The sequence below is a fragment of the Tachypleus tridentatus genome, chromosome 12, assembly GCF_004210375.1.
Source record: "Tachypleus tridentatus isolate NWPU-2018 chromosome 12, ASM421037v1, whole genome shotgun sequence".
NCBI lineage: Eukaryota > Metazoa > Arthropoda > Merostomata > Xiphosura > Limulidae > Tachypleus > Tachypleus tridentatus.
The window spans coordinates 129,699,634-129,712,313 of NC_134836.1; the positions used below are offsets into that span (position 1 = coordinate 129,699,634).

At 35.9% G+C, this 12,680-nt stretch overlaps 1 protein-coding gene across 1 annotated transcript in view; it reads right to left on the minus strand.

The window, feature by feature from the left end:
• The window catches only part of LOC143235787 (sterol regulatory element-binding protein cleavage-activating protein-like), a 120,583-nt gene extending 117,726 nt beyond the window's left edge, over nucleotides 1-2,857 (minus strand). Inside the window, exon 1 of the mRNA XM_076473988.1 lies at nucleotides 444-2,857. The gene's annotated coding sequence lies outside the window, so the exon portion shown is untranslated. The remainder of the gene's footprint in view (nucleotides 1-443) is intronic.
• Between the last annotated feature and the right edge of the window lie 9,823 nt (nucleotides 2,858-12,680).

Genomic DNA, 12,680 nt, shown 5'->3' on the forward strand with positions numbered 1-12,680 from the left:
CACCTTCTTATGGTATCATTGAATTTCATTTCTTACAATAGTTAAACTTTAAAAATATTTCAATTTTGACTATTCTAGCCATATCATTTCTATTAAGAGTTGCTCCAGAAGAAATTCAAGTGAGTTTCAACAATGTATTTTAGAACTCTGATCCAAGACATACACTATATGTAACAATGATAGTAATACCAAGAACCTTCTACTGCCATGGTGCTAGTTTCACATGGTCAAATTTTTTAAAATATAAATTCATTAGTCTTTTAATGATTGCACCCAATTTTGACTTTTAAGTGATAAATAGAAGCTTCAGCAGCAATTGTAAGTTTTACACATTAAAAATAAAAACAAAGTCTATATTATTCTAATTTATATACTTTCCCAATTCTTCTTCTTGACAATGCTAACGTTAAAAGTTTGGATCCTTAAGTTAGAAGACAACTTACCAGTAAGTTACTTAACGAGTTCCTTGGATGTCGAACTGACTAGCACTTGTAGGCCTAACAGTAACACTGTTTTTAACAGCTAACACTAATGACTGTACAGAGTGCAGCAAACTCGAATACGAAAAGTGCAAACTTCCTAAAAAGTTCTTATAAATGTAGAGGAAATGACAAGAAGAAACTATGAGTTAATTTATTTCTTTTGTATGTTTGTGCGTTCTGCTAACCTATCAACGAAATAGCATATTTAGGTTACGATTAAATGAAGAAAGCCAATGAAAATACTGTAAGTTTATATTACTAATAGCAGTCATTTCAAACGATAAACTCCAAGAGCAAACACGTGCATCAAGAAAATCTGATGCAACGAATTGACGAAATTCGTATTTCTGCTACATTCGAAAATCATACACTCAACCTTTACCAGGCTTGTGTGTTTTATCCACATATATCTCAGAAAGTAAAGATTAGATTTACATTTAATAAAAAATGTGTTACTATGTTAGTAACATAAAGGACAAATGCCAACAAAAGTTTTATATTCTACATGATATTGATAATAACTACGATTTTCACATGTTTTTTTTTTTTTTTTTTTTTTTGTTATTAAGCACGTTGCCACGAAGGGCTATCTGTACTCTGCTCACTTAGGGTATAGAAACCCGGTTTTTAGAAGTATTAAATCCATTCACATGATCTGTCGAGTTGGTTGTTATTTTAAATGTAGTAATCCGAACAATGCTATCTGTGTTTTACGCACGTTGTAATGGAACCAAATCGTAATTTTAGTTATTGCCACTTATCGCTCAGATAGCAGGGAATCGCTCTTGTGCTATAAATTATTTATATCATTTAAATTTTTATAATTTATAAGCTATAGTTTGTAATATAAGTTCAACTAATTAATGAATATATAGCAAAAAATAAAATATATTTTAGTTCAAATATCACACACTGCTTCAGCAAAATAATATAATACATCTTGCAATATTGACTTATAAGAACAGAAAACTGCGGTTTCGAAGGTAGGATAGTACTAATAATTTTCCCCTATATGTTTTCTCGCCTATTTACTAGCCAGCCACCATTTGTTAGGTTTGACTTGTGGTTTCGTATCTATTCTGGTTTAACTTCGTCATTACAGACTGAACGTTTGATATTTACCGCTTTTTGTTTAGCTTCACCACTAGAGACAGAATTTGTGATAGGCAGCCCCTCTTGTTTAACTTCACCTCTAAAGACGGAAGAAACATCTTGAAAAACCTCACGCTATATCGTGAATAAATACACTACTTGTGACTACTCAATGCCGAGACCTTATTCCGGCTTGAAATAAGCTGATAATATTGTAGCAGGTAGAAACTAAACTCAAATTTATAGTTGAAATGTTATAAAAAAGGAAACTCAATAGGTTCTTCAGAAATATTGTCGATTAGGGCTATTATAGACCTAGGAAGTAAGGAAATTTTACAAAATTTGTTACTGAAAGTTAGGGAAGAATCAAAAGTTTGAAATTCTGAAACATTGGAAAATTTGTTATACTAGCAAGTTGAAGATTAAGAAAAGAAAGAAACCAGAAACTTACTTCTGATGAAATATACTTGCATTTTCAAATCAAAATCGCGCTTTTCATCTAGCAGGTGGACTCAGCAGATAGTTTGTTCGTTTGTTTTTGAATTTCGCGCAAAGTTACTCGAGGGCTGTCTGCGCTAGCCGATCCTAATTTAGCAGTGTAAGACTAGAGGGAAGACAGCTAGTCATCACCACCCATTGCCAACTCTTGGGCCACTTTTGTACAAACGAATAGTGGGATTAAGCGTCACATTATAACGCCCCCACGGCTGAAAGAGTGAGCATGTTTGGTGCGACGGGGATTCGAACCAGCGACCCTCAGATTACGAGTCGAACACCTTAACCCACCTGGCCATCCCGAGCCTTGATTACATCAAAATTCATGAAAAAAACTTTCATTTCTGTCTTTGATGGAATTATTTTCTTCTTCAAATTACGGATGAAAATGAAACTAAAGTAAAACTTGCGCAAACAAACCTGTTGTGCTTCAAAGAATAGTATCTTTCGTTTATCATATTATCAACACATTGAAGTGTTAAAATGACCATTGGAACGTCGTTAATATAAAACGGTTATAAAGATAATGTTTAACACGCGAATTGTTTATGTAGGCGTGTCTTATTGTTAGTTTTTTGCTCTTGAAGTCTCTCTCTTCTAATATAAACAGAACTAAAGTCGTTAAAACTCAGTTAGATAATACATTTACCCGAGAAGACATGCCATCTTTCTTCTGACTGAGAAATGTTTAAAGTAACATTTGGTTTTTCTACAGAACTTATGTTTAAACTGGATTTCGATACTAAATATGATTTCCTAACACAACACTGTAGGCTGAAGTAGGCCTAGCTTCACAGCAGATCGCGTTTTAGTGGCTACTTAAGTATGTTTTAGGTTTCCTGGCTTCTGGAATACGCAAGAAAATATTTAAAAACTTGCTTTTCTTTTCCGTACATGAATCGATAAGACACAAGAAACACGTGGAAATAAAAGAGGTTAAATTTCATTAACGACTGATGAAATAGAAGCTTCATTATTAATGAAATATATCTTATCACTGTACATAATAACTGTTCTATGTTCAATATTTTACACAGTATTAAAAAATGTGACCTATGTCATCCAATTACCCTAGCTGGCTATAGAGGAACAAATAACTACAACAAATTAAACAAGCTATGTAAATAGCACACAAGAACGTTATTCCTATCAAATCACAACCATTTAATACTACTATATTAAATATTTATACAATACTAAAGGAATGTGGCATTCAATTAAATATGTCAACCAACAGCTGCAATACATTCATAGTTGTACTTGCAAACAAACAGTACTTCTCTATTAAATACTTAACACACTATTATAAGAATATGACTTCTAATTAAATAAACAGCCAACTTAACCCCGCTGACTGTAGCGGAACCTACAACTACTAAAACCTAAAGCTACTTGTTTTGTGAGATGAACACAATATGCGCACCAACAAGAACATGGGCATTGTTTGAAAAGCTGGCTTAAAACTAAGTGATAAGTTTGAAGGCTTATAACACTATAAAACCGGGTTTGGTGGGCACAGAGGAGATAGCCCACTGTATATCTGTGTACTTAATAATAAACAGGAAGTAATACAAGTGCAAAAGTGACATTTTTGAAATTATAAATTAGTAATCATTGTCAGAGAAGTAGTCAAACACAGAATGAAGCGCAAACTATTATTCTCGTACTGTGTTTAAAAAATTAAAAATGTGTAGTTTTACGTTATTTGTTGGTTTCAGTTTAGAAAAAGCAACATATCACTGCTGTTTTGTGACACAGTTAGAACATCAATAGGCTTAATACTTCGTTTTCTATAAAAACAGGTAACTAATTCATTATTGACCATTAACAAAATGTTTTTAATCGTGAAACAGGGAGAGACATTTATGGGAATTTATCACTATGGTGTAATCATAATATAAGGTATGTTTTGGTATATCTCTCTAACTGCTCTATAGTTTAGTCACAGTAAAAAAGTAGAGCTAAGAAACCTGTGATTCCATGATCATCAGAAAAGAGAATGAAAAAAGAGGGCGTGGATAGCTAGTACTTATTATATTATATTCTACGAAGTAAGGTTATCTCTAAAAGTCCTACTTATCTGATATCAAGACTTTTTCATTTAAACTTGTATGAACAGATCAAAGTGTGGATAGCTTGTATTTATTATATTATATTCTACGAAGTAAGGTTATCTCTAGAAGTCCTACTCATCTGGCATCAAGACTTTTCCATATATACTTGTAAGAACAGATCAAAGTGTGGATAGCTTGTATTTATTATATTATATTCTACGAAGTAAGGTTATCTCTAAAAGTCCTACTCATCTGGCATCAAGACTTTTCCATATATACTTGTAAGAACAGATCAAAGTGTGGACAGCAAGTATTTATTATATTCTATCTTTCCACTTGTACGAGGTAACGTTATCCGTAGAAGTTCTATTTTTGATACAGATGGTAATATTCATAACATGATAACTGAACTGTAAGACACGCAGCTCCTTACAAAAAATACTGGGAGAGATGTTATTGCGACCAAAGTCAAATATCATCTCAAATGCTTGGTCAAGTTGAAAATCTATACCATAGCCGTATTAGAAAATTAAGCAAGGAACCAGAAACCATACATGTAACTAATAAAGTGTTTGTTTGTTTTTGAATTTCGTGCAAAGCTATACAAAGGTTATCTGCTCTAGCCGTCCCTAATTTAGTAGCGTAAGACTTGAGGAAAAGCAACTAGTTATCGCCACCCACCGCTAACTCATGGGCTATTCTTTTACTAACGATTATTGCAATTGACCGTAAAATTATAACACCTCCACAGCTGAAAGGGCGAGCATTAAAGGGATTCGAACCCGCCACCCTCAAATTACAAGTCAGGTGTCCTAACCACTTGGTTATACTGGGCCTAATAAAGTGAATGAGAGTCGATTGCTTATCGAGCTAAGGAACTATATTGAAATAGTTGTAGACCATGGAACCCTATTCTTCAAGTTTTCTGAATTTCGCTCGCTAATGTAAATCGTTTGGAGGATTTTGATATTAGTAAGTTAATTAACAAGACCAAGTTAAAAAAATCAACTACTAAAACGTTTCCCAGAGGCTCAAAAACAGTATGATGACAGAAACACCATAATTATTTTCAACGAATGGATAGGCAGTATGTTACAGGAAGCTCTGTTATTCTGGTCAAAGCTGCCACAATAATACGCAAAGAAATCTTCAGCCATTAAGTGTTCAAATCGAACAGGATCATTTCCACCCAAATGTCAAGAAGATTCACTGTCATAAGTCCCTCTCTTCTTCACTCTCTTAAGTCCTCTCTTCTTCACTGCCTTAAGTCCCTCTCTTCTTCACTCTCTTAAGTCCCTCTCTTCTTCACTCTCTTAAGTCCCCCTCTTCTTCACTCTCTTAAGTCCCTCTCTTCTTCTTTGAGTCCTCTTCTTTGAGTCTTTTCACTCTCTTGTCCTCTCTTCTTCACTGCTTGAGTCCTCTCTTCTTCTCTCTTAGTCCTCTCTTCTTCACTTTGAGTCCTCTCTTCTTTGCTGTCTTGAGTCCTCTCTTCTTCACTCTCTTGAGTCCTCTCTTCTTTTGTCTTGAGTCCTCTCTTCTTCACTCTCTTAAGTCCTCTCTTCTTCACTGCCTTAAATTCGTCCCCTCTCTTCTTCTGAGTCCTCTTCTTCACTCTCTTATCTCCTCTCTTCTTCACTCTCTTGAGTCCTCTCTTCTTCACTCTCTTTGAGTCCTCTCTTCTTCACTGCCTTGAGTCCCTCTCTTCTTCATTGTCTTAAGTCCCTCTCTTCTTCACTGCCTTAAGTCCCTCTCTTCTTCACTGCCTTAAGTCCCTCTCTTCTTCACTGCCTTAAGTCCCTCTCTTTTCACTCTCTTAAGTCCCTCTCTTGTTCACTGCCTTAAGTCCCTCTCTTCTTCACTCTCTTAAGTCCCTCTCTTCTTCACTGCCTTAAGTCCCTCTCTTCTTTACTGTCTTAAGTCCCTCTCTTCTTTTCTGTTAGATGTTTTTTTCTTCAACACATAAGTCATGCCTTAAACCAAGCAGGAATTTGGAGAAGAAACCACAGGAATTTGCATGGACTAGAGCGTCAGAAGCACAAGTTTCTGTTTGGATCCCATTTCTCGAAGTCTCTGAAGCATCTAAGGAATTGAACAGACGCATATGCAAAATACAATTGCAGCAAAATCAACATTGACTGCTTCCTCTGGACAGTTGTAGTACATAATCAGCCAATCACCTGTTTCCCTCCAGACAGTTGTAGTATATGATCAGCCAATCAACTGTTTCCTTCTGGACAATTGCGGTGCATAATCAGCCAATAAAAGCAGTGTGTGTATAATGATGAACTTGTTACTTCCACAGACATATACAGACAATGTGTTCAGAATTCATCTACAAACACTGTTCCAAACTGACCAAAATACACATTGATTGCAAACTGTGGTGTAGGACTACACATTTCGCACTATTATTCACAGGCTGCACCTATTCAAGTTAGAAAATAGTTGGCTATAGTATCTTTACAGCAAAACAAATAATGATAGAATGTTTAGTTGTCTTAAAATTTCATAATTAAGTGCTATTCTGACAATTGTAAAAAGTCTAAGCATAATACATGGTGAGAGGTAGCCATGTTATATTTTTATGTATTATACAGAAGTCCTTTATATTTCAAGAGTGTTCCTGGGCAAAAGTTGATAACTGTTACCAAAAAAACTTCATGCCAAATATGATGCTGATGTTCACTCAATAACCTCAAAATATTGCACTAAGCCACTTGCCTATCACCTCCATGACCTAGACAGTATTATCTAGTTGTGTGACGTAAAAATTTCATATTCCTGACCTAGACAGTATTACTTATTTGTGTGATGTAAGTGTGTGTTTTTCTTATAACAAAGCCACATCGGGCTATCTGCTCAGCCCACCCAGGGGAATCGAGCCCCTGATTTTAGCGTTGTAAATCCGAAGACCTACCGCTATACTAGCGGGGGACGTGTGATGTAAGACTTGATATATTTCGCATCCCTGATTTAGACAGTAGTACTTAGTAATGAAATACAGGTCTTGGTATATACACTGCTGGCCAAAATCTTAAGGCCAAAGAATAAAAAGAAAAAAAATATGCATTTTGCGTTGCTAGACTCAACCACTTATTTGAGTAGAGCTTCGAAAGATGACAATAAGAAAAGGGAAAATAAAAATAAAAACTTTTTAGCATTTAATAGGAAAAATGTGAACACTATGAAATTAGCCTAAATACTAGCTGGTCAAAAGTTTAAGACCACACTGAAATGAAGCGTTAATCAGTAAACACGTAATGAAATTTCGTCATTTGTGTTCAAGCATTAGCGTTGTCAACATTTCCTATTGACATCTCCTCTGTTACATTGGCTAAAAGGTTGACAGAGTTTGAATGTGGCAGAATTGTCGAGCTGCAAAAGCAAGGTCTCTATCAACGTGCCATCGCTGGTGAGATTGGGCTCAGCAAAACTGCTGTTGCAAAATTCTTAAAAGACCCTGAGGGATACGGAACGAGAATTTCAAGTGGTCGGCCAAAGAAAATTTCGCCGGCATTGAGCAGGACGATTCCACGGGTTGTCCGGCAAGACACCAGCCGATCATCGAACCACATTAAGACCCTTACGGACGCAAAATGCAGATCAAGAACAATAAGACGGCATCTACGAGAGAAATGCTTTAAAAACCGGAAACGTCTTCAAAGGCCACGCCTCCTTCCACACCACGAAACAGCTCGGTTAAACTTTGCTGAAAAGAACCAAACATGGGACGTAGAAAAATGGAAGAAGGTTTTGTTCTCTGATGAGAAACAATTTAACCTGGATGGTCCAGATGGCTTCCAACGTTATTAGCACGATAAGGATATCCCACCGGAGATATTTTCTACACGACACAGTGGAGGAGTTTCCATCATAATCTGGGGTGCTTTCTCCTTCCATGGAACAATGGAGCTTCAGGTTATACATGGGCGTCAAACAGCAGCTGGCTACATTGGCATGTGGAGAGAGCATCCTTATTGACTGAAGGCCCTCGCTTGTGTGGAAATGACTGGATCTTTCAGCAGGACAACGCTGTAATCCACAATGCCCATTGGACAAGGGACTTTTTCGTGGAGAATAACGTGATTCTTTTGAACCATCCAGCATGTTCACTCGAATTGAGCCCCATTCAAAATGTTTGGCGGTGGATGGCAAGGGAAGTCTATAGAAATGGACGTCAATTCCCAACAGTGCATGATCTTCGTGAAGCCATCTTCACCACTTAGAATAACATTCCAGCCAGCCTTCAGGAAACGCTTATATCGACCATGCCAAAGCAAATGTTTGATGTTATTTGCAATGACATCTGTGCAACTCACTACTGAGTAGTCTCGCTGGGCATTTCCTACCCTGTTTAGGACTTCTTTTTGGTATGTCTTAAACTTTTGACCAGCTGGTATTTAGGCTAATTTCATAGTGTTCACATTTTCCTCATTAAATGTCTTAAAAAGTTTATTTTTATTTTCCCTTTTCTTATTTTCACCTTTCGAAGCTCCACTCAAATAAGTGGTTGAGTCTAACAACACAAAATGCATTTTTCTTTATGTTCATTGGCCTTAAGATTTTGGCCAGCAGTGTATATTATTTTTGTGGCTAATTACGCAGGTTTTCTTAGAATTATTCCACAGCACATATTATGAAAGTTCCTCCTTTTCTTTTACGTTACTTCTGAACGTAGCCAATCATTATTTTTTCTAATGTGTCATTCGACATGAGTGAAAACAATCGCCCTGCCTCTCACGTGGTGCATTTCTAAGGACTGACATAATTGGATCCTTTAGTTCCGTAACAAGATTGGAGGTTTGCTGTTCGACATGATAAGTTTGTTTGTTTGAAGTTAAGCACAAAGTTACACTATGGGTATCGAAACCTTGTTTCTAGAGTTAAAAATCAGCAACATACTGTTGTGCCTCTGTACCCAACAAGGTTAGCTATTTGACATGACAAGACAAAATGACTGGACTCTTTAGGGGTATTACAAAATGGAAAGGTAGAATTATCAATATCGAAGTTCCTACTGATGTTTTTCATGAAAATGAAATCAAAATTCACGATATTTCCTCCGTGTTTACATTAAATGTATGATCGTTGTTCGGGTAGTTTTTCTTAATTTTCAGCAACGTGTTTGTCTATGTTCTTCCAAACATAAGTACTAATACATTAGTTTCAGTAAAACAAACTTCCTTGTAGTGAAAACGTAAAGCGTTTCGATTGTCACATAGTTTACACTCAAATATAATATGCAGTTAATATCTTATCAATTATTCCCTTTTACTTTTTAAATAACCTCTTACATGAAGTAGACACCCCGCTCTTGGTGAATCAGTGGTAAACTTGAAGGTTTATATCTCTAAAAACAGAACTTTGATACCAGGGGTGGGGAAAGCCCATTGGGTAGTTGTACACCCCACAGCTGTATATGAGTGTGTGTATGTGCGTTAGCCGTCCCTAGTTTAGCAGTGTAAGACTAGAGGGAAGGCAGCTAGTAATCACCACCCATCGCCAACTCTTGGGTTACTATTTTACCAACGAATAGTGGTATTGACCTCATGTTATAACGCTCCCACGGCTGAAAGGGCGAGCATGTTTGGTGTGACGGGGATTCGAATCCGCGACCCTTAGATTATGAGTCGAATGCCTTAACCACCGGGCCATGCCTGGTCCTCTCTCGACATTGACAGAGGTCAATGATTATATAAATAGCAGTATTTGTTATTCAATGCGAAGCTCAATATGGGCTATCTGTGTTGTGCCTCCGACGGGAACTAAAATCTGGTTATAAGTCAGAAGCGTTCATGTTTACCTGAGTGTATAAATTATTGTAAGTTAACCGAAGAAACTATAGTTGAATAAATAAAACGCTTTTGTTTGCATTAAGTGGACTAAAGTTTACATTATCTTTTACTATATGATCCAACAAACTGCTTTCTCCAAAACTCTGCTCAATATTAGATATGTTTTCCAACAAATTGCTTTCTCCAAAACTCTGCTCAATATTAGATATGTTTTTCCAACAAATTGCTTTCTCCAAAACTCTGCTCAATATTAGATACGTTTTTCCAACAAGCTGCTTTCTCCAAAACTCTGCTCAATATTAGATATGTTTTTGTAATGTCATCTGCTGTATTTATTCGAAATAGATGTGTACAATGTAGCTTTTAATGTAATCGGTGTTTACAAAATAAAACAGCTTTTTAAATGTTGCTCGCATCATAAGTCTTCCTGTGGCTCAGCGTTCAGTATGCAGGGCTGGCGACGCTAGGAATTGAGTTTCGATACTTTTAGTGGGAAGAACACAGATAACCCATGATAAAGCTTTATTCCTGACGGCAATCATAAACTGATAAATAGAATCTAGTGTACTGAAGTCACCGAACATCGTTTATAGTAGACCATAATTTCGACTCACTTTGTGACAATTGAAAGCAGTGTGTTTGTAACTTCATGACGATGAAAAATAACACGAGTTAAAACAGTACGTTAGGTTTTCAGCTCAATGAACAATATCTTATAAACTGATAAAAAGTTTAAATATCTCCATATTATCTAACACCAAACTATGAACGACAGCAACTTGGGGATATATAATATCAACCTTGAGAGTAAATACACGTGCGGTCCAGTTTTAGTTACTGCACGTGGAATGCTAATTCGCAAAATTTACAACCTTGTAAAAGTGATTAAATGTATCCATACACTCAACTTGCTCTTTATACAATACTTTTGAAACTGTGAAATAGAATCATAACTAACAGAGTACCGGGCGTTACTCGCATGAAAATAGCAAATGACTTAAATCAACCACATTAATTGTGATTTTCTGTACAAAAAAATCTAAATGATTTATTTACTGAATAAAAATTAGTAAAGCTGTTTTAATCAAAGCAAATCTGGATACGTTGCTCCTGATTCTTGTTTTGTATGACATTTCAAAATTCCAGGAAAAAGTTTCTACTTTTCCTGATTTCTGCTGTTTGGTTTAGTTTGCGATTTTATTATCATTCCAGTTAATTAAGAACTGATTTATTCTTTTATTGTTGCAACACAACGTAAATAAATATTTGCCGATAACAAACGTTTCTGTGAAGTCATTGTATAACTGATTCTTGCAAGTACACGCAAGCAAAGCAAAAGATATGACTGAAGCAAGCCTACTAAGTTGAGAAAGTGTGCACGCATTCTCGAGATAAAGCGCCAGCGGTTTATAGGAAATAAAAAAAATAGGCTGGCGACGCTAGGAATTGAGTTTCGATACTTTTAGTGGGAAGAACACAGATAACCCATGATAAAGCTTTATTCCTAACGGCAATCATAAACTGATAAATAGAATCTAGTGTACTGAAGTCACCGAACATCGTTTATAGTAGACCATAATTTCGACTCACTTTGTGACAATTGAAAGCAGTGTGTTTGTAACTTCATGACGATGAAAAATAACACGAGTTAAAACAGTACGTTAGGTTTTCAGCTCAATGAACAATATCTTATAAACTAATAAAAAGTTTAAATATCTCCATATTATCTAACACCAACTATGAACGACAGCAACTTGGGGATATATAATATCAACCTTGAGAGTAAATACACGTGCGATCCAGTTTTAGTTACTGCACGTGGAATGCTAATTCGCAAAATTTACAACCTTGTAAAAGTGATTAAATGTACCCATACACTCAACTTGCTCTTTATACAATACTTTTGAAACTGTGAAATAGAATCATAACTAACAGAGTACCGGGCGTTACTCGCATGAAAATAGCAAATGACTTAAATCAACCACATTAATTGTGATTTTCTGTACAAAAAAATCTAAATGATTTATTTACTGAATAAAAATTAGTAAAGCTGTTTTAATCAAAGCAAATCTGGATACGTTGCTCCTGATTCTTGTTTTGTATGACATTTCAAAATTCCAGGAAAAAGTTTCTACTTTTCCTGATTTCTGCTGTTTGGTTAAGTTTAGTTTGCGATTTTATTATCATTCCAGTTAATGAAGAACTGATTTATTCTTTTATTGTTGCAACACAACGTAAATGAATATTTGTCAATACCAAACGTTTCTGTGAAGTCATTGTATAACTGATTCTTGCAAGTACACGCAAGCAAAGCAAAAGATATGACTGAAGCAAGCCTACTAAGTTGAGAAAGTGTGTACGCATTCTTGAGATAAAGCGCCAGCGGTTTATAGGAAAGGGAGTCAAAGAGCAGTCATGTTTGTTTAAAAGGAACAGACAGAGGGGTCAAGTTGAGAGAGAATTAACACAGAAGCAGATGAAAGCTGCTCGAAGTTTTAAAATACTTTTAATGATGGAAATTATTAAAAGTCCTTACACAAAGAAGAAACGTAAGCGTCTGTGTTTGTGTGTTTTTCTTATAGCAAAGCCACATATGGCTATCTGCTGAACCCATCGAGGGGAATCGAACCCCTGGTTTTAGCGTTGTAAATCCGGAGACATACCGCTCTACTAGCGGGGCGTAGAAACGTAAATAATAGCCCTCTTGATCATACGTTTCCCAAAAGTACAAAATCTGGCCTTTTCACTTTGAGACCAATTAA